Here is a 25,341-nt window from a genome sequence, read left to right on the forward strand (position 1 = left end):
ACCACCCGCCCCGCCCGCGCGCCCGCCAGCCAATCGGCGCCCGCCGCGCCCACGCGCGACCCGGAGCAGCCGGTGGGGGCGGGGACTGAGGCGTCCCGCTGTGGTCCCCCCAGGCCTCTGGTTCTCCCGGCTGGAGCAGCCGGGCTATTCCCACGGCCTAGTCCGGAACGCCCCCTCCCCTTCCTGTCATCTAGCCCAAGCCTGGACTCTGCGCTCCCTTGGCTGTCACTAGAACCCGTTGCGTTCCTGGGCCTCTGACCTTCCATCACCGTGGAAGCCTGTCCCAGGACTGTGTTTGTCAGCTGCATGCAGCTGATGCATGAGTTCGGGAAATACAGGTACCCTTCTTCACCGCATTGCGATGCACTTGGGAGCGGCAGGCCTAGCAGCCCTGCCCTGGTACTGGTTGTTGGGCAGAAGTCCAGCACTGGAGCGCTCTTCCTACAGTGTAGGGCGCCCTACACTAGAAGCACACACACTTGGGCAAGATGCAAAGCACACGGCAGGGTGTGGTTGCATGGCCTCCTTTTCTGTAAAATGGGAGTACCTGAGGTGTGGGACCAGACTGGCGCGATCTCGCTTTAGCTCTGGCCCCTGGTGTTCTCTAGACTCAGGGCCTGTGATGCATGCTTTCCTCAACTACCACTCTGGCAAGGGGCTAAAGGGGGCTGAGGGGCCCGTGAAGCCAGATGCAGGATGAGAGTCCCATTTACACGTGAAAATGCTGTGGCGCTCTCTGTATCTTCAATAAGTTGGTAGGACTAAGTGACCCCCAGTGTGAATGGCTCCTACCTTCTGCGTGGCGTCACATTGCCAGGTGCCTTTGGCCTATACCTCAGCAGAGAGTCTGTGAGCAGTGTAGGGACTTTTCATTGTCCCAACCTCTCATACACAGCCTCAGGACTAGACGGGGTGAGTATGTAACACACCGGGACGCTTCTCTGGAATCTAGAGGGTGCCCATCGTCAAACGCGAATCGTTTTGTAGTGAAACACTGGACTAATGACTCCAGTATGTGTCCGCACACCTTTAGGGTTTGACCTTACCGTTGAATTTTTTCATGGAGTTTTGGGGAATTTGCAACCCTGATAAAGGAATATGGCAGTTTAAGGGAGTGGCACTCACACTCAAAGTGCCAGGGCTTCTGAGCCTGGCACTCATCAGTTCTGTGAGTCTGCAGAAACCCATGAAGGAGCAGCAGGTCACTTAGCACATGCTAGTTGTTACTGTCACCCTGGTGGCAGACTAAGTGGGAGAAGAGAAGAATATTCCTTGGGGCTCTAATGGGAGGGCCTGGTAGCCTCTAGTTAGGGGTTCACTTGGCCCTGGGGGGAGTGTAGGACAGGGGAGAGAGGCTGTGTGTAGAAGAGACTAGATTATAGGAGCCCTTGACACTGAGCTTCGCAAAATATGATTAAGAAAAAGAAAGATTAGTAAAACAGTTCTGAAGATGGGAGATGAATGAGTGAATCGTGCCCTGTAAACAGGGTTTTTTAAAAGGTAAGTGTATGTCAAAGATATGGAGTTGGGCTAGAGACCGGTGCATGATGGGAAATGAACGGACCTGTGTCACTGAGGCCTGAGAGTCATGCTTTGAAGGATGCAGGTAGGGGCCACCTGGCTTGTTACCACATGTAAATACCCCCGAGGGTGTTTGAGATCCTCAGCCTGGGGGGGAGAGTTGGAGATCTGCTCCCTGTACTGGGACCCTGGCCATCTATGGCTCTGGGGACAGCTTCAAGACATCCACAGAGGGAGGGGTACCTATTGTGCTGAGGAGGAGTGACACTTGTGACTGAACAGACACTGTATGCACCGGGGACATTTCTGAGATCAGGAAAATAGGCCACGAAGGCATTACCAGACATCAGTTCTGCCGTGTGAACAGAGTGAGCCTCACAAAGGTCATAGGCCCTGGCCAGAATAGCCAGGGGCTGAGGTCTGAGTAGAGCCCCTGGTTGGCTTTTTGCCCCCCCCATCTGAAAGCATAACTAGCAGCGGCTCTGTGGGCTTCATCAGGGCTGGGGAGGCAGAATGGGGACCTGGACACCTGCATTTACCTGCTCAAGATGCTATGGTTTGAAGGGAAGCCGCCTTCCCAGTGGGCACCTTCTCTGCCTGCTGTCACAAGTGCTGGCTGTAGTACAGAGAGAAGTAAACAAAAGACTCCTGCGTGGGGAAATGCTATTTTTTTTAATTCATAAGGAAAAGAAGTTAATGAGTAAAAAAATAAGCCACACCACGAAAAATCTGTTCAACCAACTTGGGCTACAAATAGCTCACTTTTCAGAAAAAACATTCTTTTTGTTAAACCATGCTGTGTCTCCTCCTCAGCACACGACTGCAGAGAGAGCAGGGTTTTCCCTGGAACCATGAGGCCAGTTGGGGGAGGCAAGAAGCCCTTGGGGAGATGGCAAAACCTAGTGACCACACAAGAACGGGTGGAGCCGGCGACACGGATGTTGGGGTTTAGTTCTTGGTGACATGTAGCTGGCAATAGCTGGGGTCAATAGAAGCACAATTCTAGGATGTCTACTATGTCACCGATGATCACTCCTGAGGTTTAGGCCTAGGTTGAACCGTTTGCAGCAAGGGAGACCTCCATGACAAACTTCTACAGGGCCTTCCCCATTAGCCACCTCAGGCAGGCCTGGCTCAAGTTGAGATTCTGGTTCTTGGGCCTAAGCAGGACAAGTGTGAGTCAGAGAGAGCTCGGGATCTGTAAGCTACTAAAACCAGCCTCTCTCCTGAGAGGGACATGCCCTGGCCCCAGTCTAGTCAGGGCTTGGCCTGCTCACACAGCCCACTATGGCCTGAACTCATGGTCCTTCTGTCCCTCTCCCTTCATCTCCCAGCACAGGCCAGTCTCATTCCTGACCCTCTCTTTGTCTTTCTTTTTTTTTAATTTTATTTATTCATTATATATACAGTGTTCTGTCTGCATGTATGCTTGTACACCAGAAGAGGGCACCAGATATTATTACAGATGGTTGTGAGCCACCATGTGGTTGCTGGGAATTGAACTCAGGACCTCTGGAAGAGCAGCCAGTGCTCTTAACCTCTGAGCCATCTCTCCAGCCCCTCTCTTTGTCTTTGTATGGGTTTTGCTCTCGCTGTCTTTTTCCCTTCAGCTTCCCACCAGTGTTCCCAGCGGTCTGCACTGCCCATAAGTGCAGTGCTGTGTGCCCCCCCCCCGTCCATAGCGCTGTTCCCAGCCCCTCCTGTCCAGTCACACTCCGCGATTCCCCCTTAGCAGAATCAGACAATTGGCTCGCATGAGTTCTGTTGGTTCCCAGTGCTAGACCAGTCAGGAGAGCCTTGTCTCATGCGTGGCTCAGCGTCATGGCAGGTAGAGCGGGTGTGGGGAAGGCCAAGAGAGTCAGAGTATAGGGGGCTGCAGGCTGCAGGCTCCGAAGTCGAGAGCCCCTCTCCCTCTGTAGGGTGCTTTGTACATTCATCTTGCTGAGGGCAACCTATGAGGGCTCCAGACTCAGGGATGTCCTCTCTGTTCCCAAAGGCAGTGGCTGCCTCAAAACACAGAGGAAATGTGAGAAGACTAAAGTGTTCTAGAGAACACTTTCCTTGATTTCTTCCTGTAGGAATGTAAGGGGATCACACACAAGGCTTCATTACCAAGCGATTAGAAGGGCCCAGAATTCCAGCAGCTGCCCTGCTTAAAGCTGCCCGTGTGTGTTTCAAGGCTCCAAGGAGACTGAGCCTGGGTCCACACCAAGCCCCACACTGGGCAGCTGGGGCACTGCTACAAAGGGTGTCTGTGTTTTGAGAGAGGGAGCCAACCCAGGGGCCCCGAACAGCCCGGGTCTTTGAGGAGGTGGAGGGGGCCTCCAAGACATCAGACAAGCTGGACAGTCCCCTGTGGTACTCTGGGGCAGTGCCTGGGAGTGCCTTGGATGGTGGGAGGCAGGCTACATCAGACCTGGCTGTCTGTCACTGAGCTCTCAGGAGCCCCTATACTGAATCCATACACAGGGTTGGACACCTCCCTGCCAAGGTACCCACACCTCTGAGATTGTCTGACCTCACTGCATTTCTAAGGCTTTTTGGAAAACCAAAGATGGAGGAGAAACTGAGTGATTTAGGAAGTGGTGCCAACATCAAGACTCTCCCAGGAACATCCAGCATTAAAAAAAATCCCTCATTGGTTGTGAAGATGATTCAGTGGTCAAAAGCACTTGATGCTCTTGCAGAGGATCCAAGTTCCCAGCATCCTCACTAGTGGCTTTCAATTAATGCCTCTAACTCCAGTCAGGTGATTCAACTCCCTCTTCTGCCCGCTGTAGGCACCTCCATGAATATCGTGCACATCTGGACATGCAGGCATGTACATATACATGTAAACCAAAATAAACATATGTCTTTTCTAATAACCCCGCCTTTAGCCTGGGCTATCCTTAAAGGCTGTTCTGCTGCTACACTGACTGCTGGGAGGTACTCCGCTGCCATGATCCTGTTTAAGCCAGTTAGTTAGTCTCTGGCACCTTGCTTTAGTAAGCTCCGCAAACTAATACTGCCTTAGAGTGTCCTGGTGCACAGAGTACTGTAGGCCGAGTGGCTTAGAAGACATGTCTCTGACATTTCTCTACCCACAGGCCAGTGCAGCTCTCAGACTCATGGGGGGGGTCTTGATGCAGTGGGTGGTGGCTGATGCAGAAACACAACTGGTCGAAGAGCAGAGAGTAAGTGTTTCTGCAGTGCTCAGCCATGTATGGAGCGTCCATATCAAAATCCCTTCCCCAAGGTTCAGGGACCATATTAGAAGAGGGGGCAAAAAGATCATAAGAACCAGAGTTTGGGAGATGCAGGATTAGACAGTGTCTTCTGCACGGGATTGGACCACTGCAGTCGTAAACCCAAGCAGTCGTGGCTGCCTGCATAAGACCTGCACAAGATCAAACCATTTAACATTCCACCACAGAGGGGACCCATAACTGAGGAGCTGACAGCTGATGGCTTCTGGGGAGGGAAGTTAGGTCAGCCCTGATCCAGGGGATGGCTCCACACTCAGGAATACATATGCAGAGCAAAGCGGGCTTGGTGGGTTTTTAAGGGGGGGGGGTAGAGAGATGGTTCAGTGGTTAACAGCACTCGGCAGCTCTTCCAGAGGAACCAGGTTTGAGTCCCAGCACCCACAGGAAATCTCACAACTCTCCATTACTCCATAACTCCAGTTCCAGGGGGTTTGGCACTCTCTTCTGAACTCTGAGGCCACCGGGACTGAATGTGGTACACAGACATACATCTGAGCAACACACACACACACACACACACACACACACAAAGTAAATCTTAAGTAAAAGCTAAAAAGGGGTGTGAAGTTAAGAGGGAGTAGGGAAGTGGGCTGGATTTGAGAGGAGTTGGGGATGAAGAAAATCATGGTATGAATGAAGGAAATTCTCAAGGAATTACTAAAAAAATTATAATTAAAAAAAGACAAGTCATGCACATTCTTAATGCCAGCACTCTGGAGGCACAGGTAGGCAGATCTTTGTGAGTTTGAGGCCAGCCTGGTCTACAGAGTGAGTTCCAGACAATCAGGGCTACACAGAGAAACCCTGTCTCAAAAACAGGAAAAAGAAAAAGAAAGAAAGAAAACTTGGTTTCCTAGGGTAGTGGCATTGAAGGTGGTGTGTTCTTTGCCCTTTCTTTGAAAGGTCAAGCCTGGAGGGTCGCTGGAGGCACTGCCCTCAGAAGAGACTGATGTGATCCTTACGGGTCCTGGGCTTCTCAGATGAGGGAGCCAGGCTCTGATGTCTGTCCCTGTGCCGTGCCATAGCATAGCGTCAACAACCTGTAAGGATGTGGGCAACATGCCCTCAAACCAACAGCACTGTGAGCTAAACAAACCTCTTCTAAAATTTACTCTTTAAATGTGTTATTGTTAGTGGAGGGGACACGTGTGGTGGTCAGGTGACAACCTTGTGGGTCAGTTCTCTCCTTCTGCATTTAGCTGGGTTCTGTGGATTGAACGCAGGTGGTCAGGCCTTTCCCTTACCAGCCCAAACCTCTTGTTTTCATGGTGCCTACACCGGGTGTTTTGTCACAGGGATGGAAAGCTCACTGACACAGACGCTGTGTTGAGAAAACAAGCTTCCTGCTTTCTCTCTGCCACACACCACAACCCATACAGGCTGCGGTGGCCCTGTGAGTTGGGGGAAGTTTTTCTCCGCGGGCAAGCTCTGCAGAGACCCTCCCCGTGTCCTCAAATTTGGTTTTAACTTGGGATCTTCTGGCCACAACTGAAAATTCTACAGCCCCCTCCTCAGGATTGGTTAATTTGTTTGAGGGAACACAGAAGCCAGAGAACATTTATATTTGCCATGTATTTTAAAGAATGTGACCGATTACAGATGAAGGGGTGTGAGGAGGTGTGGGAGGAGGGAGGGGCTCTGTGCCTTTCTGGGCACCTCCCTCAGGCAGTGGAGTGTAGTGATTTGGACACGCCCCAAACCTTGTCCTTTTGTTATTTTGAAGGGAGCTCATAGCATGTCTAATGCTAAAATAGCCTGGGCGGGGAACTCAGCAGGGCCTGTCTCCTTGGGCATCCTTTGAGGCCTTTGTAGCCTCCAAGGGGCAGGACACTCTGGGGTGAGGAGAGATGCTATGAATCCCCTCATGGAGGAAATTCTAGGTGCTGCGGCCTGCTGCAGGGAGGGAGTTAGGAGCAAGAATCATGGAGGAAAACCAAGCCACAGACATGCAAGTCACAGGCAGTGCTTCTGGCCCAGTGACTGAGTCACTGCCCCACCGCAAGACACTGTCACCTTAAGGGGAGGATCCTAGCATGTGCTCGATCTATCTATCGGTCTGTCTATCTATCTATCTATCTATCTATCTATCTATCTATCTATCTATCCATCCATCTATCATCTCTCTGTCCGTCCACCTATCTATCTATCTATCTATCTATCTATTCATCCATCTATCATCTATCCATCCGTCTTCCCATCCATCCATCCATCCATCTATCTATCTGGACAAGGTTTCACTATGTAGCCATGGCTGTCCTGGAACTCTCTACATAGACCTCGCTTGACCTTGAACTCCGCCTGCCTGCCTAGGCCTGTAAAGCTCTGGGCTAAGGAGTGTGCCGCTATGCTCGCCTCCCAACGTGTGCATTTTGAGAGATATTCAGAGCACAAGGGTGTGGAGTGTGAGAGCTGTTCCTGGACACACCCACTACCCACCATCCACCACGGGCAGGTCTCTGCTCTGTTATCTGATCTCAGGCACAGGAATCCAGTTCAGAAAGGACAGGTCAGATCTACATGGATGCCATGTTTCCTTCCAGGGAAAACTGGCTCTGCACACACCTCTGGTAACCCTTGAACTTGGTATCTTGGGAAGCTCAACCAAGAACCTCAGAATGGTTACTGGGAGAATTCTCAGGGTGCTTTATGGGAGGAGATTTAGGAAGAGGGCTCTCAAGGGGGAAAGGGAGGCCCCAGGCAAAGGAGAGAGGCCACTTGCCCATGAGAACCAGTCTGCCTGTGAAAGGGAGGCATCGGCCAGAGTGGCCGAGAAAGTGTTCACTGTCCAGAGCTAATCAGTGTGAGGCCTGGGCGCATCTCGGTTGTCCAGGGCTGGACTCGCCCCAGGACTCCTTGCACACAAGCACAGAGTCTAACTGAGAACTCCTTACATGGGATTGCCCCCAAGATGAGACCCAACCAAGTCCAGCATCTGTCTTTGGGATAGGGACTTGGGTGGTGACATTTTCCCTATCTTCCAGAAGACGTCTCCTGAGTCATAGTTGTTTCCCAAGGGCTAGAGTCCTGGTAGCCCTTTATCTACCAGATAGGTAGGTACCAGGACCATTTGAGTAATTTTTTTCTAGAAGTCCTCAGCAGGACATACAGCTCTCTGGTGGGGGACATGGCTTGATTACCATAGCAGAAACAGGGCAAGGATTCATCCTTCATGACTTAGGGAAACCACGTGGGATCTATACAGTCCTTGGTGGCAGTCCCATCAGCAACCCTGGTCTGGGCAAGGAGAGTCTGAACTTGTAGAAGGTGCATGGAAGTTCCCGACTCAAGGAGGGATATGGTGCCCGCCCATCTGCTCTCCAGAAATCAAGACATAGGCCATGCAACTGTGGTCAATGAGCAAACTTAAGGCTAGTCCCAGACTTGTATCTAGAAGCCATCTAGGGGCACTAGCTGACACCCCTGGCACATGTCCCCCGCTGTGTTCCTCTCCCCACAATAGCTTCCACTGCAACTTGGTTGCTATGACATTTTGAAAACTCGCATGGTTTAAATGCTCTAAAAAACTAAAATACTAAAATACTAGGACTGGAAAGATGGCTCAGTGGTTAAGAGCACTGGCTGCTCTTCCAGAGGACTCAGGTTCAATTCCCAGCACCTCCATGGTGGTTACTACTGTCTGTAATTCTAGTTCCAGGAGATCTGACACCCTCTCCTGCTCTCCTTGGGCTCCATACCCTGGATGCAGACTCTTCAACTGCCTGGTTCTCTGGAGGCAGGGAGGCGGGGAAGGTGTAACAGCTAGCAGGCTTAGGGGCTGTGGCCTATTGATGTTCCTGTTGTCTGTCTACAGCAAGATGTATGCTGCTGTTTGTCGGTCTGCTCAGACTGTGACATCAGTAGGAGCTAGGCACGCTCTGGGGCACAGGCCATTTGGTAGCAAATCATTTTAATGTCACACATTATCTTATCATTCCATAGTATTCAGACATCTTGCCTTCTGTGCTTAGCTTCTGGTGTCATTGGTTCCCCAATGGCTGTATGATTCCGGTGAAGCAAGTATAATTTAAAAATGGAGCCCTAAGCCAGGCATGGTCACTTATGTCTGTAATCCCTGCACCAGGATGGAGGAGGATTGCTGTGAGTTTGAAGCCAGTCAAGTACATCCTGTCTCAAAAACCAAATCCCAGCACTCAGGAGGCAGAGGCAGGCAGATCTCTGTGAGTTATGTGGTCTACAGAACAGTTAAGGCTGCATGGTAATACCCTGGCTCAAAAACAAAATACAAAACCGGGCGTTGGTGGTGCACACTTTTAATCCCAGCACTCAGGAGGCAGAGGCAGGTGGATCTCTGTGAGTTCGAGGACAGCCTGGTCTACAGAGTGAGTTCCAAGACAGCCTCCAAAACAATATAGAGAAACCCTGTCTGAAAAAACAAAACAACAACAACAAAACAAATACAAAACAACCAAGCAAAAAGAGCCTCCCATTTGTAAGCGCTCACACACACACACACACACACACACACACACACAAAGTTTGAATTAAGCTTTTGTAGAAGGAACACAATTGAAGCTGAGGTTTTGTCTATGTGTTAGCTGACTAGTTAGACACTAGTGCGATTAGAGAACACTGGGGCTGGATCCGTTGTATAATCGACAGCTTGTGAAACAAGACTTCAGGCTCTAATTACTGCCCAGCAGGAAAGGACCTGAGTCATATCTCTGGGTCTGGGAGGAGATGCAACACCCTTAGCTCAGAAAGTCATCAGTGGATCACTATCTACAACTGGAACCTCATAAATATTGCTGTCTGGAGGAAGCTTTCTGATAAAGAACAAAGACGCACAATTGTTCCCTCCTGTAAGGGTCTTATCCAACAGGCTGCCAGTCTGACAGGGAAAAAGGCCCTCAGGAAGTCTGCTTATTACAGAGACGGTAGCAGTCTAGATTCTGCTTAAATGTAGATCAGGTGGGGTGTCTTTGGCTGTTGTCAACTCTAGCTCCATGAAAGTGTGTGCTGGTCTGCTCTGCAGCTATCCGCCTATCTTTCACACCGTGCTCTGTGTCTCATCTGAACTCTTTCAACAAAGATCATGGTGTGGACGTCCAGTCACCTTAGCTGGCAAACCTTTCCTGACTTTAACGATAACAAATACATTTGCTATGAGCATGTGACTACAGATGGTCTCTATTTGGACCTTTATTTCTTCTCTGGCATATACTTGGGAGCGAAATGACAGTGCCATCTCAGTGGTATACATACGTAACTTCATAAGAAACTGTAAAATTGCTTCCAAAGTGACTTTATTGTGTGGCATCCACACAAGCAGTTACGACAGTCCCACTTCTTCTGTGTTCTCACCAACCCTTGTTAGCATCAGCCTTTTATTTTAGCTGTTCTAATGGGCACATAGCGGTATCTTGTCACAGTTTTCATTTGTGTTTGCCTGATTACCAAGATTATCTCTTCACTCCTTGTGAAGGACACATTCTCATTTGTGAATCTTCGGTTCAAATTTTCTGTCCATGCGGGGATGATGAGCTGACTTGTTGGGTAAAGGTGCTAGGTACCCAGTTAGATGACCTGAGTTTGATCCCTGGGACTCACACAGGGGAAGGAGGAAACCAATTCTGGAAAGTTGTTGATGTCCACAGGTGGCGTGGGACACGTGGGCACGTGCACACTAACACAGTAAAGAAATAAGTGTAATTTAAAAACTGAATCGAGATGGTCCAGTGTGTGAGAACACTTTCGTAGAGAACTCCAGTTCCATCCCTAGCACCCGCACTGTGGCTCACAACCATGTGTGACTCAAGTTCTAGAGGATGCAGTGTCCTCTTCTGGCCTCTGCACACACCATGCATGCAGACACACATGCAGGCAACACACACATAAAATAAAAATAACTATATTAGAAAAAAGCTGAAAATAAAAGAAGCTCACTGTCAGATGTTTTCAATCTAAAAATGATGTCTTTTGAGAAACAGATATACATAGTTTGATAAGCTCTATTCTTTTTTCATTTTTCAGACAGGGTTTCTTTCTGTAACAGCACTAGCTGTCCTGGAACTTGCTCTGTAGACCAGGCTGGCCTCGAACTCACTTAGATCCAACTGCCTCTGCCTCCCAAGTGCTGGGATTAAAGGCATGTGCCACCATCATCTATCTTACATAAACTCTAATTTTTTATTTTTGTTTTTTTGAGACAGGGTTTCTCTGTGGCTTTGGAGCCTGTCCTAGAACTAGCTCTTGTAGACCAGCCTGGCCTGGAACTCACAGAGATCTGCCTGCCTCTGCCTCTGCCTCCCGAGTGCTAGGATTAAAGGCGTGAGCCACCAACACCCGGCCTGATTTCCAAATTTTATCTTTTATGTTTTTTGTGTCCTCTCACTACTTGCACCAACATTCTCTGTTCTTCAGGAAGCTTTATAGTTTTGGTGTTGTTTTGAGCATTAGGATTTCTTGTCGTGTTTTTGTGTGGTCCTGTACACACTAGACAGGTCCTCTGCCTCACAATGATGTGACCTGGCCATGCAGCCCAGGCTGTGTCTCCTGACTCTGACTCTCCAGGCTGGGTTAGGGTGTAAATCTCCAGGTTCTCCTGACTCTGACTGTCCAGGCTGGGTTAGGGTGTAAATCTCCAGGTTCTCCTGACTCTGACTCTCCAGGCTGGGTTACGGTGTAAATCTCCAGGTTCTCCTGACTCTGACTCTCCAGGGCTGGGCTAACATGCCTAGCACTGAGCCCAGCTGTGAATGCTTTTGTGTGTGTGTGTGTGCTGGGAGAAGAGCCAGGATCAACCTCCTCCCTCAGTTTATCAGGCTGAGATATTGTAGACCAGTGCTTCTCAACCTTCCTAATGCTGAGACTCTTTAATACAGTTCCTCATGTTGTAGTCACCACCGCCATAACATTATTTTCATTGCTACTTCATAACTGTAATTTTGCTACTGTTATGAGACATAATGTTATGAGACATCTCCCAAATAACAACATATATGAAAGCTTGGCCTTTAGCTTAGGCTTATCCCCAACTAGCTCTTATAACTCAAATTAACCTGCTTCTGTTACTCCCTCCAGCTCCCCCCCATCTCCATACACCATCTTTTGTGGGGGTCAGAAATACAACAGGACTTGACTCCAGTGACTCCCACCGCTGTGGGAGCCAACTGACCGTCTTCCCGGGCCTCAGGTCTTCTCCTTCTGTTTGAGGTGGCCTCCCCTGGCCTCCTGAAAGCCTGAAACTTCCAGGCAGACTCAGGGCACAAGGTAGCACTATGCTATCCTCTCTGGTCTGGCTTCAGAAGGTCAGCAGAAGTACCGATTGCTAAGTGTATTGTTCATCAGGGAGTCTCTAACTGCTGCCCAGCTTCCAGAGGAAGAACCATGTTCCAGAGGAGGGTGTCATGGCTGTCTTTGAAAAGAAAAACACAAAACAAACAAACAAAAAAACAAACCCCAAATGAAAACCAACCTGTAGACTCTCGTCCTTTCACGGGGGGGGGGGGGGGGGAGGGCTGACCTTTAACCTCTCTTCTACAGCCTGGATGATGATCTTGGCCAGTCTCTCTGGGTGGCAGTATGTCACAGACTGTGTGTGTGGTTGTTTGTCCAGGCCAGGGTCAAGGCATTAGCCATCCAAGGTGTGTGTGGTGTGTACGGGGTGGAGGTGACAGGACACCTGGTGGGTGAGGAGGGCAGTCATCTGGTCCTTGGCTGTGGCACACGCATGTGTGCTCGCATGCAGAGGTCTGGGAGATACCATTAAGGCTCAGGGGCCCATGGTGTGGTGCTCACGGGACAGGTGGAGAGACAAAGGAGGAATAGCTTGGCAGTGTGGGTTTGCATCAGGGGGCTGCTGAATCCCCACCACCTTCCACAGCTCTGCTCTGACTGAGAAAGGCCCACCCACACAAACAAGGGTGTTTGGGTTGGTCAGGGCCCCAGGACATGAACCCAAGCTGGATGGAGCTGTCTCGGACTCCAGAAAAGGCACTGAGGAAGAGGGCATGTTCCATGACGGCAGTGGGGTCTGATCCTGTCCCCCTGCCCAGCCAGGAATTGGGGCTCCCATGCAGTTGTCTCTGAGGCATCAACACCCCAGAAGTCCCCAGAGTCTTTAGAGACCTCAGCAGTTTTCCTGTACAGACTGACCCCTCCTCCTCACAGCACAGCATCTAAGGAAGTCTCTGAGAAGTCACAGGGGGGTGGGGGTGGGAGGTGGGGGCTGGGGGCTGGGGGTGGGAGATGGGGAGTAGGGGTGGGAGGTGGGGGGTGGGGTGGGACTGCTGGAGCTGAAGCCCTGGTGCTGCTTCCCCTTCGACCAGTGTCACAGTGGCCTGGGTCCAGCCTTGCAGGGGTGGGGTGGGGAGAGGCAGACCTGTAAGGAACAGCCTGAGCTCTCCACCTTGGGTCTTTCTGAGACCATCTCTTTCCTCTCAGTAACAAGCCTTTGCATAGCTGGGTTAGAGGGACCAAGCTCTGTCCCCATGGTGTTCATTTAAGCTTGTCCTTGACTTGGAGAGGCTGGCTCTTCCTGCAGCTGGCTCACAGTCCCACCATGTCTTGCCCTGGGGTGGATGGCATCCAGGAGAGCAGGGCCCTAGCCTGTCCGATTTACTCTGCTTCCTGTGTGTGTACCAGGAGTAACGCGGTGAAGCAGACTCTCCCACACAGAAGCAGATGCGGGGCCATCTCCTGAGTCTTGTTTCTCATTTGCTTGAGCGTAGAGGTAGGTCGAGACCCATCTGGGCAGTGCTGTGGACTGAGGAGTCTGCGGCTGGGCTGAAGGCATGGCTCAGTGGGAGAACACTTGCTTAGTGGCTACAGGCCCTGGCTTTGTCCCCAGTCCTATAGAATCAAACAAGTTCCGACACGCTGCTGCAAAGGAGACTGCAGGTCCCGAGTGCTGAGTCCGAGTCCTCATCCTTGAACATCGGACACCTCTGTAAACTGCCCATCCAATGGCTTCTTGTTTACTGAGAAAGCCCAGCACCTCAGGGACAGGTCTGCCTCAGGCCTTCCTGTCCCTCAGGGCGAAGCTCGCCATTGGAGTCAGCTGTCTGGTCACTGTTTTACCCTCTACGGGGACACATCGCTGAGGCCTGCTGATTTCAACCTTCAAATATAGAAATTTTCTTACGTCACCATCTGCACTAGGGTCCTGAGCCTGCCCTGACGAAGTGCCTCACCCTCAAGGCTCTCTCCCTGACTGGAAGATGGCGCTGTCCTCTGGCTCCACAGGCATTTCCCTCTGGCACACTCCAGATATCCTCTTCTTACAAAGACCCAGGTCACTTTGGACAAGTGACCTCGTTTTAACTTACCTATTTGATGACCTTCCTAGTTAGTGGCTGAGCTGTCTGTCCTGCAAGGCATTTTAGCATGGCGTTATGTGCAAGGCTCAAGTGAGGAGGCCCCGGCCCACTCTCTGTCACCTGCCTCAGCTTCCTCCATCACTGTTGTCACTGTTGAACTTAGGCCATTTTACCTGGCCCCAAATGCACATGCCTTCTGTCCCAGCACACATTGCTCACCCATAGACTTTGCTTTCGTTTTCTGTGCTAGGATTGGAGACCAGAATCTTTCATACGCGAGGCAAGGACTATGCCTGGCCTGGATCCTGCCAAACCAGGTTGGCCTTGAACTGGCTCTGGCAGGGCTTGCCGGCCTGCACCACCAAGCCCAATGTGTGTTTGTGTATGAGTGTTGTTGTTGTTTGAGATAGACTCTTATGTATCCCAGCCTGGCCTGGAACTGCCTGTGTAGCTGAGGAAGACATGAAACTCTCACACTAATATTCCCAACTAGCTTTTCTTTTTTCCTTACATGACATTTGTATGAGACTACTCATAGAGCATTCAGAAGTTTCTAGTACATTTGCAGCACTAACTCCAGAATATTCAAAACCAGAATGTAGCTCACATGCCACAGACTTAAGGCATCTGCAGCAATGTGGATAAGCCTTGGAAATATTACTGTAAATGAATTGAGCCAGTCACAGCTGGGTGTGGTACGGTACTCTGGGTGTGATGACATTTCAGCACTCCCGAGGCAGAGGCAGGAGGATCAAGAGTTTGAGGACAAGCTGAGATGCATAGAGAGTTCAAGGTTAGCCTGGGCTACACGACATGCTGTCTCAGGAAACTAACGTGTGGGAATGTAAGCTCTATGGCAGTGTGCTGCCTTGGCACTCACAAGACTCTGGCTTTAGTCTGAACCGCCGCAGGTGCCCCATCTCCAGAAGCCTCTTGCAAGATAGACAGCTCCACAGGACTCTTTATCGGAGCTGTGGAATCATAAGACCCTTGGGGACAAAGAGTGGAGTGCCAGGGGCTGGGAACAGAAGAAAAGTTTAGTGTTCAACGGGGTTGAACTTCTATTTGAGGACGATCAGAAAGAGCCCTGGGGATGGCTGGTGGCGAAGATCTCTCCATATACGTATATTCCCAATGCCGTAGACCTGGGTGCTGAAAGGTGGTGAAATTGTACATGTGTGCTTGAATACAATTTTAAAAGTTATTAAAAGTCTATCAGAAGATTGCAAGCAGATGGATGCTGCTATCTGCATTGAAAAGGTGACAAAAGTATTCAGTTCCTGTGCATGCTCACAAACATACACTGTATGGAGCACCCAAGGGTGCTTGCAACAGGGAGACCCTGGGGACAGTGGCAAGAGGGATGGGCAGGAGTCTCCATGCACAAACTATGCTTCTGGGATTTTGAAAACAGGGATTCTATTACATAGTGGGAAAAGTTTTCTTTTCTTTTTTTTTGTTTTTTAATCGCCACATCAGGCCAAGCCAGGAAAAAGGAGCCAAAGCTCTGGGTAAGAGGCCACCTTGCCCCGGGGCAGGGACTCAGCAGGAGAAGCCAGCCCAGCAACCCAAGCTGTTCCTAGGTGCAGGAACCTCGCCCTGGGAACTGGAAGCTCCTGTTCTGAGTGTAGCCTTACTGCACTGAGTCAGCAGGCAGCCCTGACCTTCAGCATCAGCCTCAGCTTCAGGACTCTAGTGCTGTGTGGTGGACCAGGTGAGCCGGCTCAGGAGCAGGGCATCTGGGGGTGGGGGTGGGGGTGGGGGGCTCTCCACCCAGCCAGAAACCTAAGGACCTCCCTCTGTGAAAAAGGTGAAGGGGGTGAGGAGAGAGAGGTGGGGTCCATGACAAGCAGTTCAAATCAGCTTAAGCCTGGAATGCTAACCTATGGGAGAACTCCAGCACAACGGGGTCTTTGATTAGCGGGCAGGCCCCACAAGCTTCCTCTGCCCTGGTTAAACGCAGTGTGTGTTGCCTCGGAACATTTCTAAGTTGGATGTTTGAGAAGCAGAGGAAAGTTCACCACTGAGAAGAAAAAGCCGTTTTACTGTCTGGAGGATAAACAGATTTCTGTCAGCCAAATGGGAGAGACCAATTTTCCTAGATCAAATTGCCAAAGCCATGGAAACTTCCTGTGCTTTCTTGCTAACATGCCCGTTACCGCCAAGTGCGTCACCACGATGCCCCTTCTGTAGTACAAGGCCTCTCTGGGGAAGCACAAGGTCCCTGGTAGATACACCGCCACCCTCTACAGGCCTCAAGGTGAGGTAGCACTAACTAGCCAGAATGATGGAAGGCTCAGCCTAGATCCAAGGTGGTAGCCACAGATGACACAGGGTTGCGGAGTGCCTGGGAAGTCACGGGGCCGTGTGTATGACACATGTCCAACATAGAATATGTGTGTGCCCTGCATTGTTGGTCATCTGTGTGCACTGCTTGTGTGCCTAGATTATTATATCCTTGTTACATTAAGTTGGGTTATTAAGTACGACCTTATTTACCTTTTCTTTAATGTGCACTGTGGTTTGGATCTTGAATGTCCCCAAAGGCCCATTAAAGGTTTGGTCCCTCTCTGTGACATGCTGTTGAGAGGTGGGAAAACCCTTGAGATTCAAGGCCTAATGGGAGGACCTTAAGTCAAGAGGGCTGTCCTTCAAAGGATGGTGGGTCCCAGCTCTTCCCCTCCACTTCACTCCAACAGCCTGCCTGCCTGCCAGCCTGTCTGTCTGTCTGTCGGTCTGTCTGCCTGCCTGCCTGCCTGCTGCCTGCCTGTCTGCCTGCCAGCACAGGGTTTCTCTGTATAGCTATAGATGTCCTGGAACTCATTCTGTAGACCAGGCTGGTCTTGAACTCACAGAGATCTGCCTGCCTCTGCCTTCTGAGTACTGGGACTAAAGGCGTGGGCCACCACCGCTGGGCCCAACAGTCTTGTCTGAGACAAGGTTGAACTGGCTGTGTGGCTGAGGAGACCCTAAATTTCTGATCTTCCTGCCTCTGCCTCCCAAGTGTTAGGGCTACAGGCATGTGCCGCCATGCCTGGTTGTGGGGTGCTGGGGATGAGCCCTGGCTTCCTGCATGCTCGGCAAACACTCTACTCACCACCTGAGCCACACGGTAGCCACGTTCCCTCTCTTTGCTCCTTGGCCACAGAATGAGCTGTTCAACCTCACCATGCTTCCTTCCACGGTGTGGCCTTGCTTCAGGTACACAAGGGCCTGTGGAGTTCTTGAAACTATGAGTCAAAATAATCTGTTTCTGTCTGTCGGTCTGTCTCTCTCTGAAAAGAATTAATTCAAGGCCAGCCCTGAGGAGAGACTTCTCTGTCTGTGACCTCTTTTGGAGGCTCAGGGAACAAAGGGTTTTTTATTTATTTATTTATTTTCTGAGACAGGGTGTCTCTGTAACTTTGGAACCTGTCCTGGGATTCACTCTGTAGACCAGGCTGCTCTAGAACTCACAGATACCCTCCTGCATCTGCCTCCTGAGTACTGGAACTAAAGGCATGTGTCACCAATGCCCGGCTTACAAAGGAATGTTCTAGAAAGATGGTTTACAATTAGGCAAAGGGAAGAATTCTCTTCAGCATCAACTTCATTTCTGATTTCAAATTCAGCCTGGGACCCAACCCTCTTGCAGCATTTTCTTTCCAGACAAACACAAGTGAATATATGTGAACTGAGAGATGAAACTTTTCTCATTATAAATTGTTTTACATAATTTGTTACAATGTAGAGCAAATGCAATGTGGTTTTTTCAAAAATTACAGAAATTCTATTTAGTGCACATCTGCTTCTCTGGAGTGATACTGATTTATGTCTCAGTCCATTATTTGCTACTATAACAAAATGACCAAAGCAATTCATATAAAATTTATAAACAGTTAAGGTTTACTTTGTCAGGTGTGGTAGTGCACACCTTTAATCTCAGCACTTGGGAGGCAGAGGCAGGTGGATCCTATGACTTTGAGGCCAGCCTGGTCTGTAGACTGAGTTCCAGGATAAGACAGTCAGGGCTACACAGAGAAACCCTGTCTCTAAAAACAACAAACAAACAAAAACAAAAGAAAGAAAAGAAAAGGTTTATCACCTCATGGCTCTGGGGTCCCTGAAGTGAACAGCCTCTCCCAGAGACAAACTCACCAGCCTTAAGAGGCCGAGGCATGAAACAAGACGCAGAAAGCTCATGAGACCTCAAAGCTTGACTTAGTTTCAAGATGCACACAGCCCCTTTCCTTGGTGCAGAGCAAAGAAGACTGTGATGGGGTGTGGGGTGGGGTGGGGTGGGGTGTATTCTTCCCAGAGCTGCCTGAATGAAGTCACTCAGAGAGCCGGGGGCATGCAGATTTTGTGCCGTCCCCAAGCTGGGGTGGGCTCTTCCTTGATGCTTCTGAGTCTCCCACACCCTCTTTTCTTTTTTTCACCCATGCTCTTATAAGTCATTCACCCATCCACACTCCTGTAGGTCACCCATGCACACTCCTGTAAGTCACCCATCCACACTCCTGTAAGTCACCCATGCACACTCCTGTAAGTCACCCATGCACACTCCTGTAAGTCACCCCATCTGTGTGTCTGTAAATAATCTCAACAGTCTCACTGGTCCACAATGCTAGACTTGGGTGGAATCATTTCTTGGCCTATCATCTGGGTCCCATCTGAGGTGCATAGATGTTTCCTCAGGAAAGCTCACATAACACAAATCCAAGAATGTGTTGCTGGCCCACACAAGGGTCTCTTCTATATACTGATATGGCAGAACACATTTGATGGTGAGGCAGGGCAGGCACGGTTTTGCAAACCTCGATTCATCTCTCCCCCTCCCTCTTTCTTTCTTTGTTTTAATACGGGGTTTCAAGCTGGGCAGTGGTGGCACACACCTTTAATTGTAGCACTTGGGAAGCAGAGGCAGGCAGATCTCTGAGTTCAAGATCAACCTGGTTTACAGAGTAAGCTCCAGGACTGCCAGGACTACCCAGAGAAACCCTGTCTCAAAAAAACCAAAAAAAAACAAAAAACAAAAAAACAAAAAACAAAAAACAAAAAAGCAACCCAAACCAAACAAACAAAAACAACCAGCCAAACAAACAAAACCCAGGGTTTCACTTGTGTAACGCTGGCTGTGTAGACCAAGCTGGCCTTGAACTAACAGAGATGCTCCTGCTCCTGCCACCTGACTACTGAGATTAAAGGCATGCTGGACCACCTGTCACTTCATCTTTTTTTAGATTAATTTTTAATGTGTATGGGCATTTTGCCTGCATGTATGTGCACCATATTCATTCAGGGTTCACGGAGGCCGGAAGAGAGCATGAGATCCCCTGAGTTGGAGCCACGTGTGGGTGCTGGGAGGGCAGTCAGTGCTCTTAGCTGCCTCTTCATCTTCTGTGGCCGTTGATGGGCATCTGAGGGCACATTCTCATGGAAGAATAGACAATTTGAAAATGGTCCAAGCTTATCTGGAGACTTGATATATGGCAAACAAACGTGTTATCTTAGATCACTGGGGGAAAGATGCGTTATCTAAAAGCAAATGACTCAGGGAGGGCATTAGATAAACTTAGGTGGACAGTGAGGCGGCTCACGTCTGTATCCCTTCACTTGGGAAAACTGAGGTGGGAGGGTAATGAGTTTCAGGCCAGCCTGGGCTACAAAGGGAGACTCTGACTCAAAAAAAGAAAGAAAGAAAGAAAGAGAGAGAGAAAGGAAGAAAGAGAGAAAAAGAAGCAGGTGTAAGTATGGGGACTCTTGTGAGGGTAGCAGAGGCTGAACGGTGATGTCTTTAATGATATACCAGTTCTAGAGGATTGCAAATATAATTAATACTTATATATTCTATTAACATGCTGCTACTGCTAGATATTTAATATATAATTATACATTATTAAATGCATTTCATTTGTATGTAGTATTATAAAGTAATATATAGAGAGAATATAAAAGTACTTTTCCCTAGTCTGGAGCCTCAGAACTGAAAAGCACAGGCATAGCCCTGAGCATTCCAGTAGCTCCAGGAAGCAAAGAAATGCTGAGGTCCGACAAGGGCAAGGACATAAGAGCCACCTGCTGCATGAGGAGCCTGATACTGACAGCCCGTGGCTCCGGACTAAACCTATAAGCCTGTGCTTTAACAACAAAGCAAGACAAGGAGATTGCCAGCTGTGGGGCTGTGGGAGGAGGGGCTGGGAAACCTTTGCCTTACAACCTCTGTAGTCATAACCCATCGGGCGAGAACCAAGTGCCAGGAAGTCTCTGGGTGACAGGTGTGGACGTGATGTTGACTCAGCTTCAGGTGGAGACACCTGACAGGTATGCTTGAGCCCCAGGAGTGTCGTGAGCCCTGAGAGGGACTTAGTGTGTGTCTTAACAAGCAACCATGTTGTGCCACATGGGGATAAATGGGCATGTGTCATGTGAGAGGTATGTGCAGGACAGATGGCCTCTGTGCCCAAGAGGAGACAGGAGGAGCTCAAGGCACCTGGGGACAGAAGAGGACTGTGGTCGTGGGCCGGGGAAGCACCCATTTTGGCAGGATTGGTGAGATTTGCATAGAGCATGCCTCTGATTTTCTTTTTTTTTTTTTTTTTGGTTTTTACGAGACAGGGTTTCTCTGTTTTGGAGGCTGTCAGTCCAGCCTGGCCTTGAATTCACAGAGATCCGCCTGCCTCTGCCTCCCGAGTGCTGGGATTAAAGGTGTGCGCCACCAACGCCTCTGATTTTCTAAGGCTTCTTGATAGTGGCCATCAACTGTGGTTTGAAATAATAAATGGAAATTTTCAGAATTAGATAATTCATATATTTTAATAATTTATTGCAGCATATTTTTACAACTGTTCCAAGTCTTGGTCGTTATTGTTAATCTGCTGCCCAACTTATTAGATAATTCTTTGCAGGAATGTGTATATAGAAAATACAGTGTATTTCGGGTATTGGTGGTGCACGCCTTTAATCCCAGCACTTGGGAGGCAGAGGCAGGTGGATCTCTGTGAGTTCAAGGCCAGCCTGGTCTACAGCGGGAGTTCCAGGACAGCCTCCAAAACAATACAGAGAAACCCTGTGTCAAAGAAAGAAAGAAAGAAAGAAAGAAAGAAAGAAAGAAAGAAAGAAAGAAAGAAAGAAAGAAAGAAAAGAAAACACAGTGTATTTGGGGAGACTGAGCTTTCATCCTCCAGTGGGGTGTGTCTAGGAGCTCGGGGCGGGGAGAGGGCATGTCTGCACTATGGGCTTGACGAGGGACTGGAGAGATGGTTCAACAGCTAAGGGTTTTTGCTGCTCTTCCAGAGGACCCAGTTCAGTTTCCAGCACCTACATCAGGTGGCTCACAGTGGGCTGGAACTCCAGCTCCAGGGGATCTACTTCCTTTTCTGGCCTCAGCCACATCCACCCAGCACATACACATAAACACAGCACAACACAAGCACCCTGAACCTCATACTTGAGGTGCTGCTCCAGGACCTGGGGTCATGGCTGCTGATAAGCACTTCTGCCTGTCAAGGATCTCAGCACAGCAGTGAGTGCGTGGTGCAGGTCGACACAGAGCCCCAGGAAAGAACCGCAGTGAGCTGGCTTGCCTTGGAGAATGTGCTAGATGCCCTCCATGGCACCAAAACTCTCTGGGCCTGTGGGGAGCAGACAAGGTGCTTCTGACACCTTCAGACACTCAACCCTTTGCATACAGACCGAAAACATCCACAGCATGGGGGTGGGGGATCATACAGGTCAGAAAAACCACAGGGGAGGTTTGCAGTGCTTAGCATGCTTGCAGTGCAGGGGAGTGGTAGAGCATGTGCTTAGCGTGTGTGAGGTCCTGGGCTTCACCTCAGCGCCTAGAAACAGATCAGCCAGGATTTAGATCAGCCTGCCAGAGTGCTTCCCTGTGCCATGCTGTAAGCGATGTCCTCCAGTGGTTCTATCTTGGGGGCTAATGCGTCCTGTGCAATTTTTAAAATTTATTTGTGTGTGTGTGTGTGTGCCTCCTTGCCTCTATGTGCACCATATTTGTATTGGTGCCCTCGGAGGCCAGAGGAGGTGCTAGGGATGGATTTCTGGCCTTTTGCAAGAGCAGTATATGCTCTTAGCCACTGAGCCATTTCTCCAGCTCGTCTGTAGTTGTTTGGGATGGGGGTTCTCTATGTAATCCAAACTAGCCTCATTTTTTTGTTACCCTGAGTTTTGGGATCACAGACATTTGTGACCACCAGGTCCATGTGTCACATTTGTGGAGAAACACCCCAGGCAGTTTTGAAGGGGTGTGTTTGCCTCTGTGACTTAAGGAGGAGATCCACAGGGTATAGCAGATCCCCAGGGAGGCTAGGGAGGCAGGGGTGACCGTGTCTGTTAGGATTCAGGCATTATGCTGGCCTGCCCCCTGTCACCTGGTAGGAGGCACTCAGGCAAAGGTCCCTTTAAAGAGGCAAACTCAGCCCACTCCTGCTCTCTTTCCCTGTTGTTCCTCTGAAGGGGCAGACAGGATTCCCCCCCCCTCTTTCCCTCTCTCTCCTCCTCTCCCTTCCCTGTCTCCATTCCCTTCGCTTTCCCACAATAAAACTTCCCACTCAAGCTCTGTCTGCCGGGCATGCTTGTCCCTCACCTGCATGGGGTCCTCCAGGGTCTCTCCTGCTATAAACATGTCTGTCACCCAGAAGGCTGCAGACATATTGACTAGATCTTAGGGTCTGATCAAAGAGACTTTGGGGTACCAGTGAACCCCAAAAGGAGGAAGGAAGGGAGGGAGGGAGGAGGAGAAGCAAGCAGGAAAGGCAAGAATGCCCGTCAAGTGAAGCACCGGAGCCCTCAGCCATGAAGCAACTCTAGCCACTGGTACCATTTAGAGGCTGTTTCCACACTCATTGGTTGTGACCACAAACAGAAGAGCAAGGCTCCGAGGCTGCAGCGTGCCCCTGCCCTGCTGTGGTGCCCTCTCCAAGCACACCCCATCCACCCGGTTCTAGGAACAGCTGCCAAGGCTGAGTCTAAGCAGGAAAGACAGGTGCCGCTTTCCATCAGTGTATCCAGCCTCATACGCAATACACACGCTTCCCCGATGGGATGGGTTCTTATAGGCATGCCGGGGGTGGGGGTGGGGTGGGCAGCCCCCGCCCTAGGTGTGTGGCAACGCTTGGAACCCTATTGCAAGCCTGTCTTTGGCAACAACAACAAGAGGATGGAGGGAAGATGTCCTTGTTAGAGGCAGGGCGGTGACAGCAGGTGGCCTTACTTAGTAGCCCCTGCAGAGGACAAGGAGCCTCTGTGGGGGAGCGTGGCGGGGTGCTGGGTGTGGGGGCTGGGGAAGGGAGGTGAGCTTGGCCAGGCACAGGGGCCTTATGAACAGCACAGAGGATGCTGTGGTGCCTGTGGGCTAGATAAGCAGACAAGCAGGACTGAGCCCGAAAGAGCACAGCCCAAAGCTTGTTCCCCAGTGTGGCTCCCAAGCCTGAAAGCTTGGAAAACACAGCACCGTGCACTGCTTCTGAATGGCTTCCTCTCTGCCTCTCTGGGGTGGCCCTGCACTTTGTAATTAAAAAAAAAAAAGGACAGATGCTGATTTATTGCTAGACAGACTCCCAGCGAAGGGACAGTCTGCGGGACCAAATTACACATTACTGCCTGTTGTGCACGCGAAAGACTTTTAAATTGGACTTTTTACTTTGGGATAATGGTAGATTGACATGCAGTTGTGGGTAGTAACTGAGAGGCTCCTTGTTTCCTGTACCCCGTTCCTCCCAGTCCACAAAACTACTTCCTCACAGTGACTTTGGTGCCTGGGACAGTTTCATCACAAGCCCCTGTGTCCCACTTTGATGGTTGTGTCCACACCCTCCTGCCCCATTCTCTCCGGCCTCCAGCAGCTAATCTCCATGTCCGTAGTTTTGTCATTTCAGCAATTATATGTATAGACACGAATGCCATATGGAACCTTTGGGACATGTGGTTTTTCATGCGTGCAGCGTGGTTTTCTGGAAATCCACCTAGCTGATGTATCAACAAAGCAATCCTCCCTGCCGTGGCTCTTCATAGGTCACGACATCTACAGTCTGTATGCGCATAAACCGGGCAGCACACACTTGCCATCCCAGCACTCAGAAGGCTGAAACAAGAGGAGGAGGAGTTTGTGTTTGTCCTTGGCTACAGAGGGAGACGGAGGTCAGGGCTGGAGAGATGGCTCAGTGGGTAGCGTGACTGCCACAAAACCTGATTCCTTGGAAGGAGAAAACTGACTCCTGAAAGTTGTCCTCTGAACTTCACTGATGCTCCCTCCCTCTCTCCCTACCTCTCTCTCCCTTCCCCTCCCCTCCCTTTCTCCTCTCCCTCCTTCTCTCTCTCTCTCCCTCTCCCCTCTCTTCCCCCACCACACCACACACACACACACACACACACACACACACACACACACACACACACACACACACACACACACACAGGATAAATCCTTTAAAACGATTTATGCTGGGGCTGGAGTGATGACTCAGAGGTTAAGAGCACTGGCTGCTCTTCCAGAGGATCCAGGTTCAATTCCCAGCACCCACATGGCAGCTCAAACTGTCTCTATCTCCTGTTCCAAGGGATCCAGCACACACATACAAACATACGTGCAGGCAAAACACCAATGTACATAAAATAAAAATAAATTACATAAAAAACAGCAAATGATTTATGTCTAGGTATTTCATTTTTCAAGTAATTTGAAGTGGTATTATATTTTTAATTTCAGTGTCCTGGGACTGAAGAGCTGGCTCCGTGCTTAGAGTGCTTGTTGTGGGCTAGGTGGTAGTGGTATATATGTTTAATCCCAGCAGAGGCAAGCAGGTGTCTGAGTTTGAGGCCAACCAGGAAAGCAGAACTACAATGAGAAAGCCTGTCAAAACAAAACAAAACAACAACAAAATAAAGAAAAACCAAACGAAAAAGAAAGAAGAAAGGAAAAAAGAATACTGTATTTGCCGGGCTGGAGAGATGGCTCAGAGGTTAAGAGCACTGGCTGTTCTTCCAGAGGTCCTGAGTTCAATTCCCAGCCACCACGTGGTGGCTTACAACCATCTGTAATGAGATCCGTTTCCCTCTTCTGGCATGCAGACAGAACACTGTATACATAATCAATAAACAAATCTTTAAAAAAAAAGAATACTGTATTTGCTGCTCTTGCAGAGGACCTGTGTTCTGTTCCCAGCACCCACTGGTGGCTCACAAGAATCCATAACTACACCCAATGCCCTCTTCTAGGCTCCAAGGGCACCATGAATATATGTAAGCAAAATGGCAAAACACTCATACACATAAAATAAAAATAATATTTAGACAAT

At 49.8% G+C, this 25,341-nt stretch overlaps 1 long non-coding RNA gene across 1 annotated transcript; it reads left to right on the forward strand.

The window, feature by feature from the left end:
- The first annotated feature begins 43 nt into the window (after positions 1–43).
- Positions 44–24,998, forward strand: LOC106021736. The gene is made up of 3 exons (XR_001196917.3): positions 44–338; positions 15,527–15,761; positions 24,753–24,998. It is a non-coding gene; the product is annotated as an uncharacterized LOC106021736 (long non-coding RNA).
- Positions 24,999–25,341: the final 343 nt, after the last annotated feature.

Source organism: Mesocricetus auratus, unplaced genomic scaffold (assembly GCF_017639785.1).
Source record: "Mesocricetus auratus isolate SY011 unplaced genomic scaffold, BCM_Maur_2.0 Super-Scaffold_100008, whole genome shotgun sequence".
In the NCBI taxonomy this organism is placed as follows: domain Eukaryota; kingdom Metazoa; phylum Chordata; class Mammalia; order Rodentia; family Cricetidae; genus Mesocricetus; species Mesocricetus auratus.